This window comes from Falco peregrinus, chromosome 11, assembly GCF_023634155.1.
Source record: "Falco peregrinus isolate bFalPer1 chromosome 11, bFalPer1.pri, whole genome shotgun sequence".
In the NCBI taxonomy this organism is placed as follows: Eukaryota; Metazoa; Chordata; class Aves; order Falconiformes; family Falconidae; genus Falco; species Falco peregrinus.
The window spans coordinates 23,157,869-23,170,009 of NC_073731.1; the positions used below are offsets into that span (position 1 = coordinate 23,157,869).

General features: G+C 42.9%; 1 protein-coding gene across 1 annotated transcript in view; it reads right to left on the bottom strand.

The window, feature by feature from the left end:
• Positions 1–11,443, bottom strand: part of PTPN14 (protein tyrosine phosphatase non-receptor type 14) — a 118,694-nt gene extending 107,251 nt beyond the window's left edge. Inside the window, exon 1 of the mRNA XM_027788480.2 lies at positions 11,190–11,443. The gene's annotated coding sequence lies outside the window, so the exon portion shown is untranslated. The remainder of the gene's footprint in view (positions 1–11,189) is intronic.
• Positions 11,444–12,141: the final 698 nt, after the last annotated feature.

Consider the following 12,141-nt stretch of genomic DNA (forward strand, 5'->3'; position numbering starts at 1 on the left):
CAGCTGGACTTCCTGCTTGGAGCTTACAGTGCCAAGGTAAATAATCATGATACCACATTGACAGATGTGTCAGAAGTATGAGGTATTAACTAGATTTACTACGGTCTTGAATAACAGAGTTGTAATTTTCCGCTCTCCTAGCATGTAACAGAACGATACAAGGTGAGTTACAATGCCAGTATGCACCCAACTGCAATACTTAAACTTTTCGTATCTCAGAATCCATATGTATTGTACTGGCTCCTCTTGCATAAGACTCTGAGCCCCTTTGGTCTACTTGTGCTGCTTGCTCCGTTACTATCTCCAGGAAGAGGTCTGAATTTAACTTAACAAAAGTCCAATTACCTATGCCTTGTAGTCTAGCTGGTCAAAGGACGTAAGACACAGTTGTCATCATCAAGATGATCCCGGGAGGACAAGGACAGAGTAATCAGTGCTCTTTCCAGACATAGCAATTGGGCATTCTTTTGTTTTTTATTTCCTCTGACCCTGCAGTTTGTCCTTGTAAAGTTCTCACTGTTCACAAACTAACACATCTATATTTGAACACAGTACATGAACTGCTTCCACATATTTGATAACGTCTTCTGCTTATACTTCTGCCAAATCTTCAGAACCACCATTCATTGCCATATTCCTTGTCACAGAGATGAAAGTATACAAATCACTGAAAATGTAATACGAAAGATTTGACATGTAGTCTTTAAAGGCATATACAGACAAATACTGCAACAGAATACTGCAACAGAATACTGTAACTGATTCCAGTATTTCAAAGTCGCCTAAATACAAAGAGAACTTTTCATTGTCCGACACATCTCTAACTCCTGAGAGAGATAAACCGCAGAAGTAAAGCTTACAGCCATGTCTAGACATCACTTATCCAATGCAAAATGCCACAATGGTTATGGTGATAGGCAGCACACGACTAATCATACAAAACCTGTAATAAGGCACATCACATTTGGGAGACTACATATTAGCGGTTTTCATCAGTTGACAGAAATACTCTTAAACCATATACCTTTGATATTTCATAACTTTAATTTGCCTTTCCTATATTTCTTTCCCATTATGGGAATGAGAGATATATTATGTTTTAAACCAAAACAAAACTACAAACCCCCCCCCCCCAAATAAAAACAAAAAAACATTTCAAGCTCTCCTCAATCTTTTATCTTAACAGGTGGAGGACTCACTGCATAAAGACTTAATAAAACACCTGACACTGACAACATCATCCAGAACAGGTTCTGCACTGTTTGCTGCACAGTCCCTTCCGCTGCAGTTAGCACTCGATACCCAGCACTATCAGTTTGTTACACTGATCAAATTCCTTTAGGTTTGACCCCTGTACACAGATCACCACACATGCCAGTAAAATTACTTCACTGAGACAGCAGTAGAGGAAATCTACATTTTAAGTCATCACACAAACAGTTCCTACCCACACTGGTTCTCCATGAGATGCATTTAGCACCTTGCTTGGAGCATGTTGTAGAGAGCAGGACTACTGACACCTGAAGAAACCTGGTGTACAAAGCACCCAGCATAACTAGTGTGAAAATAGCTTGGGCAGCATGCCTCAAGACAGCCACAGCCAGGGCAGGAATATACATGGGTGAATGGATATATGGTCTCTCAAATGCCTCGGGATAAAGCAAATGAAGCACATATCAAAGTCCCAGTACAGCGTATGAAATATTGCAAAGGACATCACTTTGTTTGTGAAGGCCCCAAAACACTATACTGCCAAAACTATTTACTTCAAGATATCTGGATTGGTTTTATACTATTGTTTTACCAGATTCTTTGCTAAAGAATGCATATTAAATGCCCAAGCTAAAAAAAAAAAAACAAAAAACCAAAAACCAAAAAACACCATCCCCAAAAAAACCCAAAACACCAAAAAAAAACCCCCACTAAACCCCTCAACTTTTTCCCAAATTCAGTAACCCAGCTCATCTTCATCCTTAGAACTGCAGAAAAATAACAATTACTGGAGTTAATATCACATGGGTTTGATTTGAAAAAATATTTTATTACTTCAAACCACTATGTAGAAAGAGACCTGTCTGATTACAAAGCCAGAACCTTGTCTGGTTTTATGACAGAGACTTAAACTCTTCACTGAATGCTCTAGTAGACTGTCAAGTGTTATTTTAACATAGTCCCCACAACAGAGCTACTACTCCTGAGAGAGTAACACAACATATCATAGAGCTTATTGGGAAGTTTTTTTGTGATAAACAATCTAGATTCTGCCTTAATCTTACAAAATTATTTTATTCACTTTATTACTAAAGGGTCTTTTTTAACATGTAAGTTTTAAGTGTTATTTTATTGTAATTCCCAGATTTTAACTTTTTCAAAAGGCAGTCAACAAAACTAACATGTTCTGCTTTCCACACTGCAGCCACAGCTCTCAGGCTGTGACAAAAAGCCTTAAGATAACCATGCACAAGTTTTTTCACCGTAAGAAAATAGAGGAATGATTGAGGATATCCTTCCCTATCATTGTCATATCCTCTGTTCCTCTCTGCAGAATACAACACGATGAGACTGAGAAACGTATTTGCTCTGATTCCATCCCAAGTAAAAAATAAATTACATTGTAAATCCACACTACTAAGGAGAACTAAGAGAAAGCAAAACCAAGAGGTATTTAAGAGCAGACAGTGTTTTCTGAAGTTAGCTGAATACCCCATTCATTTAACAGATTTACTTGCATGGAACTTACGGTATTATTGCAAGCTCATAGTCCTGCAGTCATGACCATTTTGGTGTATTGCTCGGGGGGGTGGGGGTGGGGGCAGACACTGGACAACGCAGGGGGGGATGTTGGGCAGTGCGAGGAGGAAGTGCAAATTTCACAGCCGTATGCAGAGTTAGTGGTACTTGTCAAGGACACCGAACACATAAAGCCAGCGTGAAAATTAAGCTACATGTTAACGAACTTGTATTGTAACCCAATCTGAAAATAGAAAAGTAGGAAAGAAACCTTATATAATATCAACAGAGAGGTTCACATTACTGACTACTAGAACAAAATTACTAATTGTCTCCAATGTGTACCCAACCCTTGTCGATGTTTTGACAGATGAATTAGTGTATGGATCACAATTTTCATACCTAAATCAGGTTCTAGGAAAACTGTAAGAATGTATCAGTCTCTCTGGATAAACCCATTTGTACATCAGATGAAACAACTGGGCCACCATTAGGCAAGGTTTAATGGTTTTGAAAGCACATCCTACTGACATAAGGTACATTAATAATTTACCTTTTCAGCAGTGAAGAGTTATATGTAAATGTGTACTACAAAAACTCAGAGCTGTTCTTTGAGCAACTGTTTTAGGTTTCTACACCAGCAACAAAGAACATGAACAGCTACATCAAAACTAGCATACAGCAAGCAGAAAATATCTCATACTCCAAGCTACTGTATCCTTCCTAAAGGTGCTTCCCTCCATTCCAGCTCCAGGGAAACTCATCACTTCATGAAGTCAGGTCCTGAGGTGGTGTCAGTAATTCCCTTCAGAGACAACTGTCTCTTAATTACTGAACTGTAAATTTAGAGGAAATGTGCATTTCTGAATTTGCATATTTAAATACATGTTTATGATGATTTAAAAATTAAATACAGAAACCAGAAAAACTCCCAAGGAACAAACCAGCTACAGAGGAGGGCAGGATTATGACCAAAGAAACCAAAATCCTCAGATGCATGCCAGCTCTTCCCAGCACACCATTTGCCCATTGCACCAAACCATTTCTTCCCCTCTTCCTTAGATTGTAATTCAAGACATGTATTACATCTTATGCTACCTGTAAGGCTCCTGGCACATTCTACACAACACAGAAAGGAATTAAAAAAATTTAATTATTAAATGAAATCTAACTCTTCATATACAGCACTGTAGTTATTTAAACACTTTCCTCTGCATAACATTAAGTAGTATTGAAACACTAAACTGCATACCAAAAGCCCTAAAATATGTAACAAGCATAAATAACTTTCATCTTCAAATGGCAGCTTTTATTTCCTGCTTGTCAGAAATAAAGTTAATAAAAAAATGAATTGAAATTACTAGCAATGAACATATTTGTTCATTGGATGTATTTGGATGCTAAATGCTAACCTGCCTCAATAATGTTCTCCTGTATTATTTTAGCTCTGTTTTATGAACAAGACTTTCAACAAATGTACAAATGCATTTGGGGGCACCAAGCTACTCAGAAGAACATGGACACATGGAAGAAAACTTGCAAGCAAACCCTGCCATTGCCTTTCTCTGTTCTCAGAAAGAACCACAAGGTGGGAAGCAGCAGCATATAAGTATCATCACCATGATTTAGCTTCCTCTGCTGTCACAGATTCCCCCAACACAGCCTTGCCAAAGGTGCAAGGAATCACAGAACCTTCACTCAAAAACATCTGCATAAGTTGTTTTGCTCACAAGCAGAAACTTGCCATGTACACCCTCTGTTCTGAACCTACCAGAGCTCTGAATCTCTGGCAGTATTTCTGTCTACCAGCAAAAGACTGCATCAACCATCCCCTTAACAGCCAACTTCTTAATCTGGTAAACTGACCAAAACATTTTCCTAAACAGACTGACACTTCACAACACCACAAAGAATCTAAATAGACACCAGTCCTACCCAGTAGGTCTTAAACTATGCCAACCAAGCTGGGGGGGGGGGGGGGGGGAAGAGGAGCGAAACATTGCCATCATTTCAGATGCCTGTTTTCCAGAACCTTTGAAATAAATTCCCATCACCCCCAAAGCAAATCATGGCTCTTCCTTCTGAGGCAGGTCTGTTCACATTAAGCCTTTCAGAAAGCTCTTAAGGGAGAAGTCAGATTTTCTCACAAATCAGGGTAGGACTTTCAAGGCCTTCTCCCACTGAAGGCATCAGAAGTTTTACTCCACCTCAGCACATGGGGAATTAGGCCACTGGATATATTGCTTCTCCCTCTCCTCTTCCTCTGTCCTGGTAAACAGCAGGCACAAATTTTGTGTAGAAATTCCTTTACATATTGTCTTCCTTTTAAAGTGCCTGAGATAAGCACTGTATATCATGTACTCGGAAAACACAGGGTTTCCACTACCAATAGGATACAGTTTTGCATCAAAAGAACAAATGAAAGTGTTGAGGGAAGGGGTCAAATTTAAAACGGCACGTAGACATCAAAATGTGATCTGGCTTGTATTAGTTGAATCTCTGATTGGCAAAGTCCCTTGATTTTGCCCAGGCTTGTCCAAAGACCTAGTTTAAGTATCATCATCAATAAAAAACTAAAGGCATTTTATCTACAAGGTAGTGAATGCCTCCTTTCAAAGGAGGGAGTTCCACGATAAGGGCTAATCTAAAAAACCTTAGGAATGCAAAGTATTTTCTCAGTTGTAAAAACAAGAAAGAATTGCACAAACACAAGTTAAAACAACTACTGGTAACCTTGCGCTTCTCCTACACTGCCAACTTCTCCTGTGCTAAGGCCCTACTCAGTGTCCTTTGGGTAGCTGTTCAAAGAATGGAGTCCCAAAGGAGCACATCACTTTTACGCATCTTCACAGATGAGGGCCTTCCCATTAACCTTATTTTCTGAGTTCAGAATAGTTTCAGCCTTTTCAACAGGGAAGTCAGAAAATCAGTCCACATTTTATTTTATAGATAGTTGCAATACAGATAGATTGCAAATCAAAGATTCAACCCATCAGATAGTGTTGATTTATGCCCTACAGCACTACAGTTAACACCCCTTTGGCTGTAGCTGTGACTGTTCCTCCTGTCCCTAGGAATGGTTCACTTTTTCGCCCTACTAGGATCTTTGTTCATACAATCTCCTTTGGCAGTGTTACAATTATTTGTATTAAAAAAAATTAAAAATTAAATGGTGATTGGCGGGAGTGTTATACACATTGTCTTTCAAACTGCTCCCTAAAAATAGTCACTGAATTAAAGGCTAATGGAATTATTGCTTATTAATGGCAACATTATTTTGCACGTATCTATACCAACTCATCTAACTGACCCCTTTGAAATGACGCTACACTAGTATTTCCAGTTCAAGTTCATATGAATATTTTCCAGTCTCTCCTCTTTGATAGGAGATCACAGGTTGATTATTCCAGGTGAATATGAGCACCAGTTTAATAATGTCCCTTGTGTTATTAACACAACATTGCACAACTGTAGCGTTTTTTTCTGCCCAATGCTAAGCATTAAGAAGGTGCATAAGTTCAAATAAAACATTGTTGAAATCTTCCTCCCCACCTTAATAAACATAGTTAATTTACAATCCAGTAACATGAACAAGTAATTTGATTATTCCCTTCAACATGCATATTCTTGAATTTATCAACATCATCTGCTGTTTCCCTTTTACCCAGCTTTCTTGGATTCCGCTTACAATTTTCTGTCTTCTTCAATCTTGCCTAATCCAAATACTTTTGCATCATTAGCAAGTTTTGGCACACCATCATTCATCCAGTTTATTAGATCACCAACATACATGTTCACCACCCCCCCTTTCAGAGTTGTTTTTACATCACATGGTAATTTAAGGTTTACATTGTTACCAAAAAAAAAAAAAAAAGGTATTCTTTGTCATAAGAAAAAGCACACTCACTGAGAATTAGAGAGTTGCAGTTATCCAGAAGACTTCCTTGGTGTTGAGCAAAGCTCAGTATCTAAACTCTTCACATCAGCAGAACACAAAACTGTCACAATGACTGAGGGATATCAGAGGGGGGCTGTAGGTTAGTGTTCTCTTCTTCCCAGCACATCACCCATACAACATGTCACATAACCAACTCCTTCCAGAAAAATCCTTTGGTTAGAAAACCTTAACGTTAGCTAAATTTATGCTTAATTAGTGCTAAGTTTATAATCCCTTAGGTATTTTCAGAAGTTGCTCATATATAGCTGACTATAATATGTACAACTGCTTATTAGGGCAGCAATGATGGGGGAAAATACATTTTAAAACAAATGCACGTTCCTTTTACAAGCTTTGTGCTGCATCATAGTCTTGTGTCCTTAATTCCAATGGCACTTTTAGCATTGATTTGGTGACCTTGAGAAGTACTTTAAAGTGCCATTTTAAAGTCGCCTTTACTTTCCTCTGCATCTAAAGCCTAAAATACCAATCAACATTGTTCAGAAGGCAAGGTACTGCATTTGCATAGTCACATTGCCCTTGTTTGACCACAACCTAATCTTGCCAGTTAGCTAAAACTGGTCAAATTCCATTACATTATTAGGCACAGACATTCAAAGTTGAAGACAATGAAATTAAAATGCTCCTAATCCTTCAAACCTTCACATGAAATCATCCTTGAGTTGAGTAAGTTTGCTTTAAAAATTTATCTCATTATACATCAACAAGTAAAAAACAACAGGTTTAGCTAGAGAAAATCATTCTTTCCAAAGAAAAATAGCTCAGACTGTGCTATGTTAAAGGAATCAGTAAAGCCAATACTGAGATTTCTTGTCTACAAAGCATCAACTATGAATAAATAGAATGAAATTACCTAAAGGTTTATTTAAACAGAAAACATGCAAGCAGAAGAAAAGGATAGCGTGTATGCATTCAACAGGGAAAGACAAATCCAATTTTAATCCAAAATATTATGTCAAAACCAATTTTGATTCCTCATCTATTTAAGATAAGCGGTACCTGGTTACATCTTATAGCTCAAAAATTTTCAGTAGCTCCAATTTCGTGTTCTGGTTGCTTATTATTATTACAAAACTATCCAGACATTTCAATCACAAGCTCCATTTTGTCATGTAGCTTTACAGTGAAAGAAAAAATGAACTATCCCCAAAGACCAGATAGTCAAGCCAAATACTATCAAGAGACAGGGTAAAAGAAAATAACCATCACCAGTAATGCACACAACTCAAAAATAAAGATGTAGTGTTACTGTCTCTAAAATAACACTGTCTTACAGAACAGATAAAGACCAAGTCAACAAAACCCCCATAACCTGACAAAGCACCTCTCAGCTTTCAGGCACGTGGACTCATTGATCCTTTCACACTCCAGAGTTCTCCTCACTCCCTCCTACATCCCAGAAGAAAGAGGAAAGGGGAAGAGTCACGGACTGTAGTTCTTGCCCCCATGGCTATTTCCACGTTTGTGAGGAACCCTATTCCTTCAGAGCCTGTGGGATGCCTCCTCATAGAACACCTCTTCAGCTCCAAGTGCACAGCAAGCCAGAAGGTCTTAGGCAGAAGATGGGCACCACACAGGACAGGCTACACTCGCTCTAGACACAGTCTGGATTCAACACAACCAGAGGAAGCTACGAGTGCTCACTGAGTTTTGAAGTCTCCTGCACTAGATGCAGAAGAATGGGAGTTAGACACCGGAACAAATATCATACTTTTTTCGTGATCCGGGACTTCAGCTCAGGTCTACTTCAGTTCCTTTAGGATCCTGTCTTTCATTTTTATTTTTTAATATTTTTTTTAAACCATTTAAGAGGTGGAGGGGGCAGCTTTCACACAGTCTCTGAATAGAGAACCAGTAGATCTAAAAAAAATGGAACCAGACCTTTCCACATAAAATTTCAGAGTATTCTGTGTACTCACAGGAGGAACATCTTCAGGGTAATGGTTTGTTTTCAAAGGCCAGGATCTGTTCCAGTATAAGTCCACAAAGTATAATAGGCCAAGGCATGCCGCGCTTCACAGTGGACTTACAACATAAAAAAAGACTTTTATGGCATCTGCTCAGCATAAAAATTAAGCCTTTCTTGAAATCTTGTAATTGAGCTGGATACACATGCACAAATATATTGCATACTAAGTATTATAGTCTGGCTCCTGCAAAGACTTGTATATATGTTTATTATTATGTGTGTAACAAAAATTCTGTGGTTTCAAAAGCACTGTTCGCGAACGTGAATATTCGCACATGGGTGGGTCTTTGCAGGACTAGGACTGATACGCTACTAAGCGGCACTGCCTGCTGAAAACCTTTTAGCTTTTGTATACTACCAGCAGTTTATAAAGATCCCTCTGCTGACTAACCCTTGCAACAGAGAAAGACTTGCTTCCAGCTGAGGAGCTGGAGTTCAAGTACACTTTTCACACTGCATATATCTACGCTAAACTTAAACCCTGATTAAAGTGAGCTACTTTAGTAACACTTAATCAAATACAGCCTCATTGGATATGAAGAGAAACAGAATGAAGTGCAGCCTTTTTGGCTCCAGTGGTACCAGACATAGAAAAAGGAAGCCACAGCATTACCAAAAGCATTTAGACAACTTTTTTTTTTTTGGTATAATAAATACTTTCTCCTACATTGGAGGAGCCACTGGCAGCCAAAACAATTTGCTAAGTCCACAAAACCAGATGTGTTTCATGGAAAGCCATTCCATACCTAAGTTACAATAACTGACTCATGGGCTTCTGCTGGACAAGAACAACCAGGAGAAAAGTCAGTCGTTAGTACTAACATTGGTTGCTAATTAACCCTCATGAACAACACTGCACCAAAGCTACTTCTGCTATTATTACAGAAACATTTAAAAGACACATTTAAAACTATAAGTGTAAGGTACATACAAAAATTCAATTTGCTCCATACAGAGATCAGTCCTGCAGTTCCCCCTCCAGCCTCGATCCTCACCACTAGATCTTCTGAGGTTGCATTGAGACAGTCGTGCTTTCAAGCTTCATGCACACAAATGCAGTGGCAGGACTGATGGCCACAAGCTCTTCCACAGATTTTGGGGACTACCTTTTAGCTGATGGGCTGTGCTTCAAACCACAAGTTTGCAAAGCTCCCAACTTTTCCATCACGACCCATTAGATACACACAAGTGCCCTCTGCCTGTAAGCAACTCTGGCACAGCCTCCTACAGAAACAAAAAAAAGTTCAAGAAAGTACTGCCAATACCAGAACAGGGCCTAAAGCTTATTTGCATTACTATATTATCAACACATGCTTTATTTTACACCATGTAACAAGCAGTAGATGTCAGCTACAAACCTCCCAGAGGGCAAGAGCAAAAGCTATATAATCTATAGTTTGTCACTCGTATTTGATAGGACATTCTCAGCTGGATAAGCAGAGAGCAGTCCCTGCCGGGACTGCCTCCCCTCACATCTCTCCCTCAAGAGACGCGACTACCTTCCCTCATAATATTGAGGTTGGCAGGTGGTGACCTGTGATTTGGGGCGAGCCATTTTAAACATATATTTTTCCAAACCCTAAAGAACTTCAGCACGTAAGAGTGCTTTCAGAACAACCAAACCCAGTAGCTGTTATCTGTGTAGAGTTTAAAGAAAAAAGAACTGGCGTCTGGTAAAAGTATTTCTTTGAGCTATGAATTTCAGGCTACCTGCCAAAAATCTCAGAAAACTTTTTGGGCAACGATATATTGAGTCCACGCCTTTACCGGTCACTGTTCCAAGTTACAAGCAGCCGAAGAGTTGCTTACAATAGAAACATATGATTATTTTATGCATATCAGAAATAAAACGTTTTCGATAGGAAAGCTCCAGCACGCATTATATCCACATACCACACATACATTACGTAACACTTGTCCCAAATACACTCCAATAAAGAGAGCTAGTTTGAGATCTTAAAAATTCATTGACTTTGCCACATCAGAAATGAGAGCAGATGTCATTCTTCCCTGCCTCGCTGCGATCTGTTCCGCGTAACTCGGCGTTACATACTTGCTGAAGACAAGCGGCCAGTTTAGGCTTGACTGTAACTAACAAAGAAGAAGGTAAACCCCTGGGCGGGGGGAAGGCAAACACAGGCACGCCGCGGTGTAAATACTAGCAGCCCGGCAGAGAGCCCTGCCCGCTCCTAGCTATGTGTAAATACCTCCCGGTGATACCAATGCCGTGTTATCTGGGTGTCTAGCAGATTAAATTCACGGGCTGGACGGACCGTCCGACGGTTGTTTATCGTAGGTCACCGACTGGCATTTGTAACCCAAGCTTGGCTATTTTCGTAATTTACACACAGCAGCGCGTACGCGGCGGAGCCGTAACTGCAGACTGCGGGGCAAAGCGAGCCTTCCGCAAACAGCGCCTGTCGCGCAGGCAGGGTGGAAGGCACCGCTCGGCTGGTTTCAGTCAGCGCGGGCGGCTGATCGCGGGGGGGACGCGCCCGAGCCCGAACTCGAGCGAACTCGGCGGCTCCTTACCTGCTGGGCGGCCGCCCGGGCAGCGCGGCGGCTCCGGCTTTGTGCGCTCCCGCGGGAGGCGGCTGTCCCGGCCCGGAAGGCAGCGGCTGCCGGCGGGACCCGAAGCGGGCGGGCCCGCTCCCCGGGGACGCTGGGGAGGGAGACCCGCTCCCGCCGCCCCGGCCACCGCGGGGAACTTCGGCGGGGCCGGGAGCTGGGGCCGCCGGTGGCGGCGCGGGGGGCCGGGGCGCCCTGAGCTCCTGCTGCCGCCCGCGGGGTGCGAGAAGGAGGGAGGCCGGCCGGGAGGGAGGGGACTGGTGTCCCGCGGGGGCGAGCGGGGCCGGCGGGCGGACGAGCCGGAGGCGGCGGGGCCGGGGCCGGGGCGGCGCGGGGAGTCACGGCCCAGGAATGCCAGGAATGTGGGGCGGCCGCTGCGGCCGCGGGGCCCGGAGACGTCGGGGACGCGACTTGGGATTTCTTTTCTCTTTCTCCTTTTTTTTTTCTTTTTTTTAATTATTCCCCCACCCTCCCCAAGGAGGGAGGAGGGCTGAAACCCACCCCGCGGAGGAGGGAAAAGGAGGGAGGAAGAGGAGGGCACACGCTGCTGCCAATCGGGGCGGGTGCCGGCTGCAGCGCTCCCAGGGAGGGCAGAGCTGCCAGGTGCGGGGCGCCTGCCCCGCCCGCCGGGGGGAACCGGCCCCTTCCCCGCCCCTCCCGCCACGCGTGTCGGCGCGGGGCCCGGGCCGGCCGCCACCCGCCGTTGGGCTCCGCGCACGTGTCGGCCCGGGCCGCGGCGGGAGCAGACCGTCGCCCGGCGGGGGGCGCGGCCGGGGCGCGGCGGGGGGGGCAGCGCCCCCAGGGCTCGGCGTGGGAGCGGCGCCGGCGCGGGCTTTGCGCGCGTGGGACGGGAAGCTCCCGCGTTCCCCCCGCAGCGCCCCCGCAGGCAGGCGGGTGCCGCCCGGCTGCCCTGCGG